This window comes from Lactuca serriola, chromosome 8, assembly GCF_051521515.1.
Source record: "Lactuca serriola cultivar US96UC23 chromosome 8, Lser_US96UC23_V15, whole genome shotgun sequence".
Classification (NCBI taxonomy): Eukaryota; Viridiplantae; Streptophyta; class Magnoliopsida; order Asterales; family Asteraceae; genus Lactuca; species Lactuca serriola.
This window is the reverse complement of record NC_136415.1, coordinates 3,206,338-3,220,166: the sequence shown is the minus strand read 5'-3', so window position 1 is coordinate 3,220,166 and position 13,829 is coordinate 3,206,338.

Genomic DNA, 13,829 nt, shown 5'->3' with positions numbered 1-13,829 from the left:
AAATCATCTCCTCTATGATAACAGCCAGGATGAAGGATGGTGAACCCATCACCGGTCACTTGCAGAAGATGCAAAGTTTCGTGGACCGGTTGCTAAACCTAAATGTGGACTTTCCTGAGGACATGGCGATTGATATCATTCTCCATTCCTTAGCTCCAAGTTATGATCAGTTTCGTATGACTTATCATATGAACAAGTAGGAAGTTACACTTAGCAAACTTCAAGGACTTTTAAGGACTGCTGAAAGTGGCCTTAAAGGTAAGTCGCTTGTTATTTCTACTTCTACTCCTACTCCTACAACAGCTCCTGTTTTGGCAATTGGGCAGGGAAAGGGGAAGAAGAGGAAGACCCCTTCGAAGGGTACCAAGGGAAAGTCCCTTGATGGCTCATCTTCAAGTGTGACCAAGAAAGGTCTCATTCCCTTCTTCAAACCCAAAGGAAGCAAAATGCTTCTACTGCCACGAAAAGGGGCTTTGGAAGCGAAGTTGCCTCAAATACTTGCAGGATGTGAAGAATGGGAAAGTTAAACCCACCCATGCAGGCATGTTTACTATATTGTCTGGTAACTCATTGCATACTAACTCTTGGGTGCTTGATACAGGTTGTGGTATTCACATTTGTACTGATTTGCAGGGCCTAAGAAGTAGTGAAGAAGTGGAGCACGGTAAACCACACAAGCTCCACTAACTTCTTAGCAAGGGTGCAAAGTGTAATTTCATGGGATTGCATCAATTCACTTTTCCTAAAGTAACTAGGATTGGGAATTTTTTTGAAAAACATGTAGTTACTTTGTATTTCATATTATACTTTTAATAAGGAGATGAGGTTGCCCTATCCTACCCGTTCGGCTAACGGCCCTCCACCGATCAAGCAAGCGGTGGGTGTGAGTGTACACCCATTAAGCGTCATTTTATAGGCCACAACCTTATACCCACCTTATAGACCGGCTTCGTGAATGAGGCCTACTAACGGTAAGACTAGCATTTTTAATTATACATATATATACATATTAATCTTTTAATATTATATTAGTATAGGGTTGAATTTTAAACTTGTAAAATTCTAGGGTTTGAAATTTAAATTGTCTAAATTAAACTTTTAATCACAAAACATAAATTTCAAAACTTGAGAGCAAGTTTTAAACTTTTCAAAACATAGGGGATCAAATAACAAATAATTCAAATTAACATTTAATCACATAATTATCCATATTTGATTTATTTAATTATTTCTTGCAAAACAATTTACCAATTTAATAAAAATAATTATTGAATTATCACATAAGGAAATTAATATTCAGCTAATTGATAAATATCTTCAATTAGGTCAAGAATATACTCAAATATATCTTAAAATCGGATTTATATTGACCTATTAAAATTAAGGTAACTATCCAAAAGATAAACAGCAAGAAATCCCGAAATTAGCTCTTTCTGACGCTCGAACTCGCCGAGTACCACAATGGACTCGCCGAGTTGAGGCCTACTCGCCGAGTTCATCAGGCAGAATGACAAAATTCGAATTTTGCAAGCAACAAACAAGCAACCAATGCATCAATTCAATAGAAACCAATCAAGGCTCTGATACCACTAATGGGTTTTAGCCATATGAACATTCCTATGTGCACATACAACCCTAATGCTTGGATCTAGGTTTCTCTAATTGAACATGCATTGAATCCAAGACTTCTAATGATAATTCTAGTATAATAACATAAGAAATCAGATTTGGATGATTACCTTGAATCACTTGCTTGAATCTTCTTTTCCTTGGAGCTTTAGAGTCACAAGTGTCACTCCTCTAATGGCTTACAAACACCAACTAGCAAGAGGATGATTATAGAGAGAGGAAAGAGGAGGAAGAAATCGGCCAGGGTTTCTTTAGAGACAGGGTGCCGATTTTCCTTAACCCTTAGGGTCTATTTATACTAGTGAGGCTCCTAGGGTTTCGCCCTTAAACCCTAATTGGATAACTTAAGCCCTAAGCAATCCAATCCCTTTTTGATAAGCCCTTGGACGAATTCTAGGCTCTTCTAAACCCTAAATTCGTCCACCCCTTATCATTAAGAGATTATAGCCCAAAGTACAACTATCATACAATTGACAGTTTATGCCCTTCTAATTAATTAATCTCTTTAAGTCACCAAATTAATTCCTAATTAATTTATGACTTATATTAATCAAATAATAACATTATTATTCCTTATATTATTCTCATAATATATTAATAATATTTCTTCTCTTATTATAAATCATCATGTCAAGTTTCTATGGTGAAGGCAACCCAAAAGGACCATGCACAACCGGGTCAAATACTTGCCTAATATAGTTGCAGCCTTAGACACTATTCCAACAGTCTCCCACTTGGATAAGTCTAGCAACTATATATAAGTATAATCCGATTAGCAATCATAGCTCTCAAAGACGCTGTCAAACTCTGATCTTATCAATCATGTCCTTTAGATAAGGGATCGTATAGTCATTAGTTTAGATATCATGCTAGCAATTCTATGGAACCAATTTGTCTAGCAATTGGTTTCTCGATCTCAGATTTATTCGACGTCGAACTTAATCGAACACATCAATTCAGTTCTGACCGGGCCTGGCACATAAGTCAAATCAAATCATCGAGCGGCCGAGATATCGCCTTTACCCTCTTACGATAAAAGTAACATATAAACTTTGACTTATATGCATTTACTTATTCATTAATAAAATATACACAACAATGGGTTTTATAACATCAAGTTACTGATGTGGTTTCGCATTATCAATATACAACCAATTAACAAATAACAAACCATATATCTAGGTTTTAACACCATATGATATTATCGTCTTGCGATCACCCCTTTTATCATATTCCATAAAGTGATTCCAGCAAGCGCGGGTTTGTTCCAATGCTCAAAACTAGTTCATAAGCACTCATGAACGTTGCAGCAAACTTTTGCTATGTCTAATACCATTTAGACAATCTACACACCAATTCATGACAATCTTCATTCATACCTACTCCCAACATATGAACGATTGTGGATAATTTGAATAATTCGATTATTCTTAATAAACTCAATTATTCTGGAAGTCAAAACATGCAAAGTGAAACAATAGTTAAACAATTAACATAAGACAGTAACATTACTCATAAATAATACGCCTTTATTTAATCATCAAATGTTAATTACATTTATCTATTACATGTTTCTAATACTATCTAATCTATACTAATATCATCCTTCAGCCCAATACTCCTAGCATGCTGCAAGTGCTTAACCCTACTCAGTCCCTTTGTAAGCAGATATGTTGGGTTATCTTCTGATGATATCCTCTTAACCACGAGTTGTCCTTCTTCTACTCGATGTCTAATAAAGTGATATTTTATGTCGATATGTCTAGATCTACCATGGTCGCTCGGTTCCTTGGTCAAGGCAACCGCTCCTTCATTATCACAGAAAATTTCCATGGGCTCCTTTATGGCAGGTACAACTCCAAGATCACCGATGAAGATCTTCAACCATATTTCCTCCTTCGACGCTTCGCTCGCTGCAATGTACTCTGATTCGCACGTTGAATCAGCTACGTTTTCCTGCTTGGAACTTTTCTAAGTCACTGCTCCTCCATTCAGGGTAAAGACCCAACCCGACTGCGAACGGTAGTTGTGCCCGTCGGTCTGAAAGCTGGCGTCACTATACCCTCGCACCTTCAAGTCATCACTCCCTCCGAGGACTAAAAACCATTCCTTCGTCCTCCGAAGGTACTTAAGGATATTCTTGACCGCAATCCAATGGGCTTTGCCAGGGTTCCCTTGATATCTACTAACCATGCTCAAAGCAAAGGCTACATCAGGGCGAGTACAAGTCATAGTGTACATGATTGATCCAACTGCGGAAGCGTATGGAACTCGGCTCATTTATGCTATTTCAGCTTCGGTACTCGGACTTTGAGTCTTACTCAACTTGGCATTACTTTGTATCGGTAATTCTCCCTTCTTCGAGTTTTCCATACTAAAACGTTTTAGTACTTTATCTAAATAAGTGTTCTGACTAAGTCCTATTAGTCTCTTACTTCGTTCTCTCACTATCCTTATTCCCAGAATATAGGAAGCCCTCCGAGGTCCTTCATAGCGAAGCACTTCCCGAGCCAGGACTTAACCTCCTGCAGAGTCGGGACGTCGTTTCCTATGAGTAGTATGTCGTCGACATACAAAACGAGGAAGCTTACTATACTCCCACTGGCTTTGACATATACACATGATTCATCTTCGCTTCGTACAAATCCAAACTCTTTGACTTTCTCATCGAAGCAAATATTCCATCTGCGAGATGCTTGCTTAAGTCCATAAATGGACTTCTCAAGCTTACACACTCTATTTTGATGCTTCGGATCAACAAAACCCTCTGGCTAAGCCATGTAAACATCCTCAGCCAACTTTCCATTATGGAAAGCGTTCTTGACATCCATTTGCCAAATCTCATAATCATGAAATGCGGCAATTGCTAGCATCACTCTAATAGATTTTATCTTCGCAACTGGTGAGAAGGTCTCATCATATTCAACTCCGGGAGTTTGAGTAAAGCCCTTCGCAACCAATTGCGCCTTATATGTGTGTACGTTTCCATCCACGTTGGTCTTCTTCTTGAAGATCCATTTGCACCCAACGGTCTTACGTCCGGGCACATTATTAACCAAATTCCAAACTTGGTTATCATACATGGATTGGATCTCGTTGTCCATTGCCTCTTTCCATTTCGCAGACTTTGGGCCTGCCATGGCTTCCTTATAGCTATTAGGTTCATCTAGATTTATTAGTGTATCATCACTAATATACGTGTCCCCTTCGGTAGTAATATGAAAACTGTAAAAATAGGGTTGAACTCTAACTCTTTCGGAACGTCTAAGAGGTAATGACTCGTCAATCGGTTCAACCGGAGTTTCCTCCTCGGGTTGAGCGCCAGCGGTAGAGGTTCCTTCATCAATCGACTCTCGAATCTCTTCAAGCTCGATTTGCCTCCCACTGTCTGCTTGGCTTATGAGTTCTCGCTCTCGGAAAACTCCTCACCTCGCAACAAAGACAACATTGTCCTTCGGTCTATAGAAGAGATATCCAAAGGATTTCTGCGGGTAGCCGATGAAAATACATCGCTCACTACGAGGTTCGAGCTTGTCGTGAGTATCTCGTCTTACGAAAGCCTCGCAACCCCAAACCTTAATGTGTGCTAATAAGGGAGCTTTCCATGTCCACATCTCGTGAGGTGTTTTGGCAACCTTCTTAGTAGGGACTTGGTTAAGGATATGGGCGGCAGTCTCTAATGCATACCCTCAGAACGAGATAGGTACTGAAGCACGACTCATCATAGAGCAGACCATGTCTAACAAGGTTCGATTACGCCTTTCTGCCACACCATTCAACTACGGTGTCCTAGGTGGCGTCAATTGTGAAACTATTCCACACTCCTTGAGATAGTCGTGGAATTCAAGACTTAGGTACTCTCCTCCTCGATTAGATCGAAGCATCTTGATTTTCCTGCCCAATTGATTCTCCACTTCATTCTTGAACTCTTTGAACTTTTCAAACGTTTCTGACTTTTGCTTGATTAAGTAGATATACCCATATCTACTATAGTCATCGGTAAAAGCCACATAGAAGCGGTTCCCATCCTTTGTGGTTAATCTAAACGGTCCACATACATCGGTATGTATGAGGTCTAATAGACCCTCACCCCTTTCACATGTGCTAGTGAAGGGTGACTTGGTCATCTTTCCAAGTAAACAAGACTCGCATGTGTCATCTTCCCTAAGGTCGAATGACTCCAACACTCCATCCTTTTGGGGTTGGGCTATGCGCTTCTTGTTGACATGTCCAAGATGACAATGCCACAAGGATGCTCTATCCATACTATTGGAAGAATCCATGCATAAAACATCATTTCCTAGGTTATCTACAATCATAACAGTTTCATAAATTCCATTACATGGTATTGCTTCAAAATATAAGACACTATTTAGATAAGCATAAATAGAACCATTCTCATTATTAAAAGAAAATCTAAATCCTTGTCTAAACAAACCATGAAATGAAATGATGTTTCTTGCCATTTCTGGCGAATAGCAACAATTATTCAAATCTAAACATAAACCATTCCTAAGCACTAGAGAATACACTCCAATCTTGGTCACAGGCGACGATCTTCTGTTCCCCATGATTAGATTTATTCTTCCATGCTCCACATCCGTATTTCTTCTTATTCCTTGCAATTCAGAACAAATGTGGTAACCACACCCAGTATCTAGTACCCAAGAAATAGCATGAGATGAATCATTAGATTTAGTTGTGTATATACCTGCGAAAGACGGCTTGATCTTTCCTCTCCTGATGGCTTGCAGGTATTCTGGGCAGCTTCTCTTCCAATGCCCTATTTTGTGGAAATGGTGGCACTCTGCCTCCTTTGGGTTAGGGTTAGGCTTAGCGGGATCAACTTTGGTCCCACTAGAAGAGGAACCATCTCGGGACTTTCCCTTGCGGTAGCTCTTAGACAGAGCCTTCCTCTTCTTACCCCTACCTTGCCCAATTGTCAAAACAGGAGCAGTTGGTGGATTGGGAGTTGGTGCAATAGACTTGTCCTTGAGGTTGCTCTCAGCAACCCTAAGGAGACCTTGTAGCTTACTTAGGGTGACCTCCTCCTTGTTCATGTGGTAGGTCATCCTAAATTGATTGTAACACGGAGGCAAGGAGTGAAGCACCATGTCGATAGCCAAGTCTTCCCCAAAGTCAACATTCAACTTGCGAAGACGATCGACATAGCTTTGCATCTTTTGCAGGTGCACGGTTAGAGATTCTCCATGACCCATTTTAGCAGAGATCATGTTAGTGAAGATCTCGTAACGTTCCTGCCTCGCGTTCTGATGGTATCTCTCCAACAAGTCTTGGTGCATTTCGTACGAATACATGTCCTCGTAGGACTTTTGGAATTCGGCGTTCATTGTGGCTATCATGATGCAATGAACCTTCGTCGCATCACGTTCATGAGTCTCAAAAGCAGTCATTTCAGCCGGAGTAGCGATTTTTGGATTGATCTTCTCGAGCTTCTCATCGAGGACATACTCCTTGTCCTCGTAGCGAGCAATCATGCGAATGTATCTTATCCATTCGCTAAAGTTCGTCCCATCGAAAGTCACCTTTTGGCAAAGGCTCATCAATGTGAACGAGCTAGAAGCAGCGTTGTTTGCGTTCGACATCTACAAATAGAAAGGACAAAGATAGATTAGAATTTGAATCCCTAATTATCACCCAATAAGAAAAATTAGGGCTAGGATCCAACAACAAAATTTACATATTAGAAAATGGATGTCGTAATCTAACATGCAAACAATTTGAAGGTAAGTGAATGACGATTCACTAATTCTCCACCATGAAAACATAACTTTAAGTTCTAAATGTATTGAGAATTCCTAGGTTTCGATGAGATTTATTGAACTTTTCAATGGCATGTTTAAATCTCGATATGCCCCTCTCGTTTGTGACTGGGATACCGAGGATCACAAAGTGGGTGTGAATTACCATGCAAATTCACACGGTGCCTTCATTGTAACAATCACCTATTCGATGTGCCGGTAAACCACACACGCTCCATCGAACTATGATAAACAATGAATCACCCTTTGCCACCTTTGCTTAGAACCAATTAGTGTGCCGGTAAACCACACACGCTCCACTAACTTCTTAGCAAGGGTGCAAAGTGTAATTTCATGGGATTGCATCAATTCACTTTTCCTAAAGTAACTAGGATTGGGAATTTTTTTGAAAAACATGTAGTTACTTTGTATTTCATATTATACTTTTAATAAGGAGAGGTTGCCCTATCCTACCCGTTTGGCTAACGACCCTCCACCGATCAAGCAAGCGGTGGGTGTGAGTGTACACCCATTAAGCGTCATTTTATAGGCCGCAACCTTATACCCACCTTATAGACCGGCTTCGTGAATGAGGCCTACTAACGGTAAGACTAGCATTTTTAATTATACATATATATACATATTAATCTTTTAATATTATATTAGTATAGGGTTGAATTTTAAACTTGTAAAATTCTAGAGTTTGAAATTTAAATTGTCTAAATTAAACTTTTAATCACAAAACATAAATTTCAAAACTTGAGAGCAAGTTTTAAACTTTTCAAAACATAGGGGATCAAATAAAAAATAATTCAAATTAACATTTAATCACATAATTATCTATATTTGATTTATTTAATTATTTCTTGCAAAACAATTTACCAATTTAATTAAAATAATTACTCAATTATCACATAAGGAAATTAATATTCAGCTAATTGATAAATATCTTCAATTAGGTCAAGAATATACTCAAATATATCTTAAAATCGGATTTATATTGACCTATTAAGATTAAGGTAAGTATCCAAAAGATAAACAGCAAGAAATCCCGAAATTAGCTCTTTCTGACGCTCGAACTCGCCGAGTACCACAATGGACTCGCCGAGTTGAGGCCTACTCGCCGAGTCCACTATGGAACTCGCCGAGTTCATCAGGCAGAATGACAAAATTCGAATTTTGCAAGCAACAAACAAGCAACCAATGCATCAATTCAATAGAAACCAATCAAGGCTCTGATACCACTAATGGGTTTTAGCCATATGAACATTCCTATGTGCACATACAACCCTAATGCTTGGATCTAGGTTTCTCTAATTGAACATGCATTGAATTCAAGACTTCTAATGATAATTCTAGTATAATAACATAAGAAATCAGATTTGGATGATTACCTTGAATCACTTGCTTGAATCTTCTTTTCCTTGGAGCTTTAGAGTCACAAGTGTCACTCCTCTAATGGCTTACAAACACCAACTAGCAAGAGGATGATTATAGAGAGAGGAAAGAGGAGGAAGAAATCGGCCAGGGTTTCTTTAGAGACAAGGGTGTCGATTTTCCTTAACCCTTAGGGTCTATTTATACTAGTGAGGCTCCTAGGGTTTCGTCCACCCCTTATCATTAAGAGATTATAGCCCAAAGTACAACTATCATACAATTGACAGTTTATGCCCTTCTATTTAATTAATCTCTTTAAATCACCAAATTAATTCCTAATTAATTTATGACTTATATTAATCAAATAATAACATTATTATTCCTTAAATTATTCTCATAATATATTAATAATATTTCTTCTCTCATTATAAATCATCCTGTCAAGTTGCTATGGTGAAGGCAACCCAAAAGGACCATGCACAACCGGGTCAAATACTTGCCTAATACAGTTGCAGCCTTAGACACTATTCCAACAGAGTTCCTTGACTATCTTAAGGAATGTGGGATAGTCTCACAATTGACACCTCCTAGGACACCACAACTGAATGGTGTTTCCCAGAGGCGCAATCAGACCTTATTGGACATGGTTCGTTCCATGATGAGTCGAGCTTCGTTACCAATCTTATTTTGGGGGTATGCCTTAGAGACTGCCGCCCATATCCTCAATCTAGTCCCTACCAAGAAGGTTTCCAAAACACCTCACAAGATGTGGACTAGGAAGGTTCCCAATCTAGACCACATCAAGATTTGGGGTTGTGAGGCGCGAGTCTCATGACAAGCTTGAACCTCGAAGTGAGAGGTGTATTTTCATCGGCTATCCACAAAGATCCTTTGGTTACCTCTTCTACGGGCCTAGTGAAAATGTGGTCTTTGTAACAAGAAGGGGAGTCTTTCGTGAGATATAATTCATAAGCCAAGGAAACAGTGGGAGGCAAATTGAACTTGAAGAGCTTCAAGAGTCAAGTGGTGAAGGAACCTCAAATACTATCAATCAACCTGAGGAGGAAACTCCTGTTGAGTCGATAGATGAGTCCGTACCTCCGAGGCGTTCCACTAGGGTTAGGAACACACCTGATTTTTATTATGGTTATCACATCACCACAGAAGGTGATACATTTATTAGTGACAGTACACTAATAGACTTGGATGAACCAAATAATTATAGGGAAGTCATGGCAGGCCCTGAGTCTGCTAAATGGCAGGAGGCTACGGACAACGAGATTCAGTCCATGTATGACAATCAAGTGTGGAACTTGGTTGACAATGTACCAGGTCGTAAGACAATTGGGTGCAACTGGATCTTCAAAAAGAAGACCGACATGGATGGGAAGGTACACACCTACAAAGCAAGACTGGCGGCAAAAGGCTTTACTCAAACTCCGGGAGTTGACTATGATGAGACTTTTTCACCAGTAGCAAACATTAAGTCTATTAGAGTTTTGCTGGCCATAGTTGCATTTCATGATTATGAAATATGGAAAATGGATGTGAAAACCGCTTTCCTTAATGGAAAGTTGGCTGAGGATGTATACATGGCTCAGCCAGAGGGTTTTGTCGATGCAAAGTACCCTAATAGGGTGTGTAAGCTTGAGAAATCCATTTATGGATTAAAACAAGCATCTCGCAGATGGAATCTTTGATTCGATGAGAAAGTCAGAGAGTTTGGCTTTTCGAGGAGCGAAGATGAGTCTTGTGTGTATGTTAGGGCTAGTGGGAGTATAGTTAGCTTTCTGGTTTTGCATGTGGATGACATAATACTCATAGGAAATGACATCCCAACTTTGCAGGAGGTAAAATCCTGGCTTGGGAAGTGTTTCGCTATGAAGGACCTTGGAGAAGCTGCCTATATTCTAGGGATAAGGATATTCAGAGACAGGAGTAAGAGACTAATTGGACTTAGTCAGAGTACCTACTTGGATAAGGTGTTGAAAAGATTCAACATGCAGAATTCCAAGAAAGGGGACTTGTCGATCCAGCACAATGCCAAACCGAGTAAGACTCAGAGTCCGGGTACAGAGGTTGAGATAGCTGAGATGAGTCGATTTCCATATGCTTCCGTTGTTGGCTCGATCATGTATGCTATGACTTATACTCGCCCTGATGTGACCTTTGCTTTGAGCATGGTTAGCAGATTTTCTAACGCCCGTGGATCAGGGCTAGTCAATTTAGAGACGATAAGCTTTAAAAATGACTTTTTGATGGAGGATTATTTAGAAGGATTAATCTTAACTAAGTTGTAGTATATGTTACAAGGATTTCACACATATAAATAACGCCAAAATCCAAGTTATAACGAAGAAGTTATGACCTGTCGAAGTTTCGCGACAGAACCGGCACGACGTTGAATGACGTAAAAAGGAATTTACGTTAGAGCGATATTTAGCCTTAGCATTCTAAACGAAAGTCGTAGATTTCGTTAAACCGTGAGCGTGCATAAAAAGAACGTCCAAATCTGACTTCGTATGAGGAAGTTATGATTTTTCTAAGTTTCGACTTAGCGGTATGCAGCCCGAATACTCGATTTGAGATCGAGCAGTTTTTAGCCGAAACAATCTAAACGGGAATTGAAGATCTTGATGATAGTAGTGCAACTGTAAAAAGACAGACGAAAACGGACGTCAGATGAAGAAGTTATGAATTTATAACGGAGTTTTCTTGTCCCGGCCTACTAAAAATAAATAATAAAAATAAAGTCAAAATTAGCCGACGGATTCTAAACGAAAGTTGTATAGCGTAGTCTCACATACGCGTGGATATAAAGAACATCGAAAACAGAGTTCGTATGAGGAAGATATGAATGTTTGAAGTTTATTAAATAATTAAAATATTAAATTTAATTATAAATTTCGATATTATCCAAAGGGGCGGGGGGAGTCAGCGACCTTATCCAGGTTACGCCCAGCGTAACTTAAGATTATGGCCAGCATAATTCGGGGTTTCAGCCCCTATAAATAGATGTCGAGTGCAGCCGAGTTCTATTGCTCATTTCTTCCCTTTCTCTCGCGTTTTTACCTCGTTTTACGTGCAAGAAATACCCCGAAGCCCCGATATCATTCCCGAGACCCGAAGCCCCGAAGATCCCGAGAAGTGAAATTCCCGAGTCGGAGCTCTGCCCGCGAGAAGCCCGGTTTTTGTGAAGATCTCCCGGTTTTACCGGAGAATACTACTTCTACAAGCCGTAGCGCTGTCCGATTGTCTTTTGATCAAGTGAGTGTGTGGTTACTTTCTTCTAACACATAAATATGAAGTATTTGCTTTGAAGTACGTGTTATGTGTATATATATTGTTGTTCATTTGGAGTGAGTGTATAGTCCCTTTCATAAAACACGATAATAATACAAGTATTGTTTGAATGTATTAAGTATATTGTTGTTTATATGTGTGAGTGTGTAGTTACTTTCTTCTACCGCATAGATATGAAGTATTTGCTATGAAATACGTGTTATGTGTTTATACATTGTTTGATTATTTGAGATGAGTATGGAATGGACGTTTTATATAGTTTTTAAATGAGTTAAACTGTATATGTATTTTATATCTACAAATATGTTGGGTAGAACATGGGTAGATGAGATAGTTGGTATGTGATAAAATGAGGAGGTATGAAAGATGATTAAGAATGATATTGGCAGATGCACCAATTAGAGAATGTCATAAAACTAGCAGATGCGCTTAAGAATAATATCGGTAGATGCACCAAGTAGTGAATGTCGTAATTCTGGCAGATGCGCTTATAGGATAATGTCAGCAGATGCGCCAAATAGAGATTGTCATAATACTAGCAGATGCGCTTATAGGATAATCCTGGCAGATGCGCTTATAGGATAATGTCGGCAGATGCGCCTAAAAGAGAATGACATAAACCTGGCAGTCGCGTCTCATAGTGTATGATGTAATCCTGGCAGAGGCGCTTAAAGGATGATGTTGGTAGATGCGCCTTATGTAGCAATAGATTTTGTGCCAATTCCTTAGGTCAATCCTTAGGAATGAATGAATGATGAGTAGTTGAATTCTTAGGGTAAAATCCTAAGAAATAAAGAAGATAATGGGGATGGGTAATTGGGTTGATTCTTTGATGGTTGAATATAATAATTATATTATTGTGGGTTGAAAACCCTATATGCTCACCAGGCTACCAAGTCTGACCCACTCAGTTTTCTTTGTATCACATGTATTAATACGAAGACATATTTCACTGAGAGATTAAAGAAGATGTAAATCATTAGTGTAAATAAATGTAAGTTCTGTTTATGCTTATGTGTCTGTATCCGAACATGACATCCCATGATTTTTTATATAATGAAAATACATTCTCTTTGAGAAACGTTTTGATAAATTCTTATCATATTTTGTTTTGGGAACAAATTCTGCAACAATTTTCTTTAAACGATTACTCTGATTTTAAAAATAAAGCATAAACAAATCGGTCTTTTCTGGCCGTGAAATTGGGGATGTCACGGATTTCAGGGAAATCCTGGCATGACGCACTGGACTGCAGTAAAGAATATTCTCAAGTACATGCGGAGGACTAAGGACTGGGTCCTTACCCTAGGTGGGAGTGATGACTTGAGAGTGATTAGGTATAGTGATGCTACCTTTCAGACTGATAGGGATAATTTCTGTTCTCAGTCAGGCTGCGTCTTTACCCTAAATGGAGGAGCAATTACTTGGAAATTTTCCAAGCAGGAGACAATAGTTGATTCTACTTGTGAATCAGAGTACATAGTAGCGAGTGAAGCGGCGAAGGAGGCGATATTGTTGAAGAACTTCATTGGAGACCTTGAATTTATGCTAGCTATAGCTACATTGTTCAACAGAGTTTTAAAGAGCTATGATTTTTGGTTGGTTCCTGAAGTTATACCTGCAACTATAGTTATCAGACTTATCCAAGTAGGAGACTGTTGGATAAGGTGTCTAAGTCCGTAACTATATTTGGTATCAACTTGACCCGACCCGACATGGTCCATTTGGGTTGCACTTCACCTAACAACTTGTACGGAT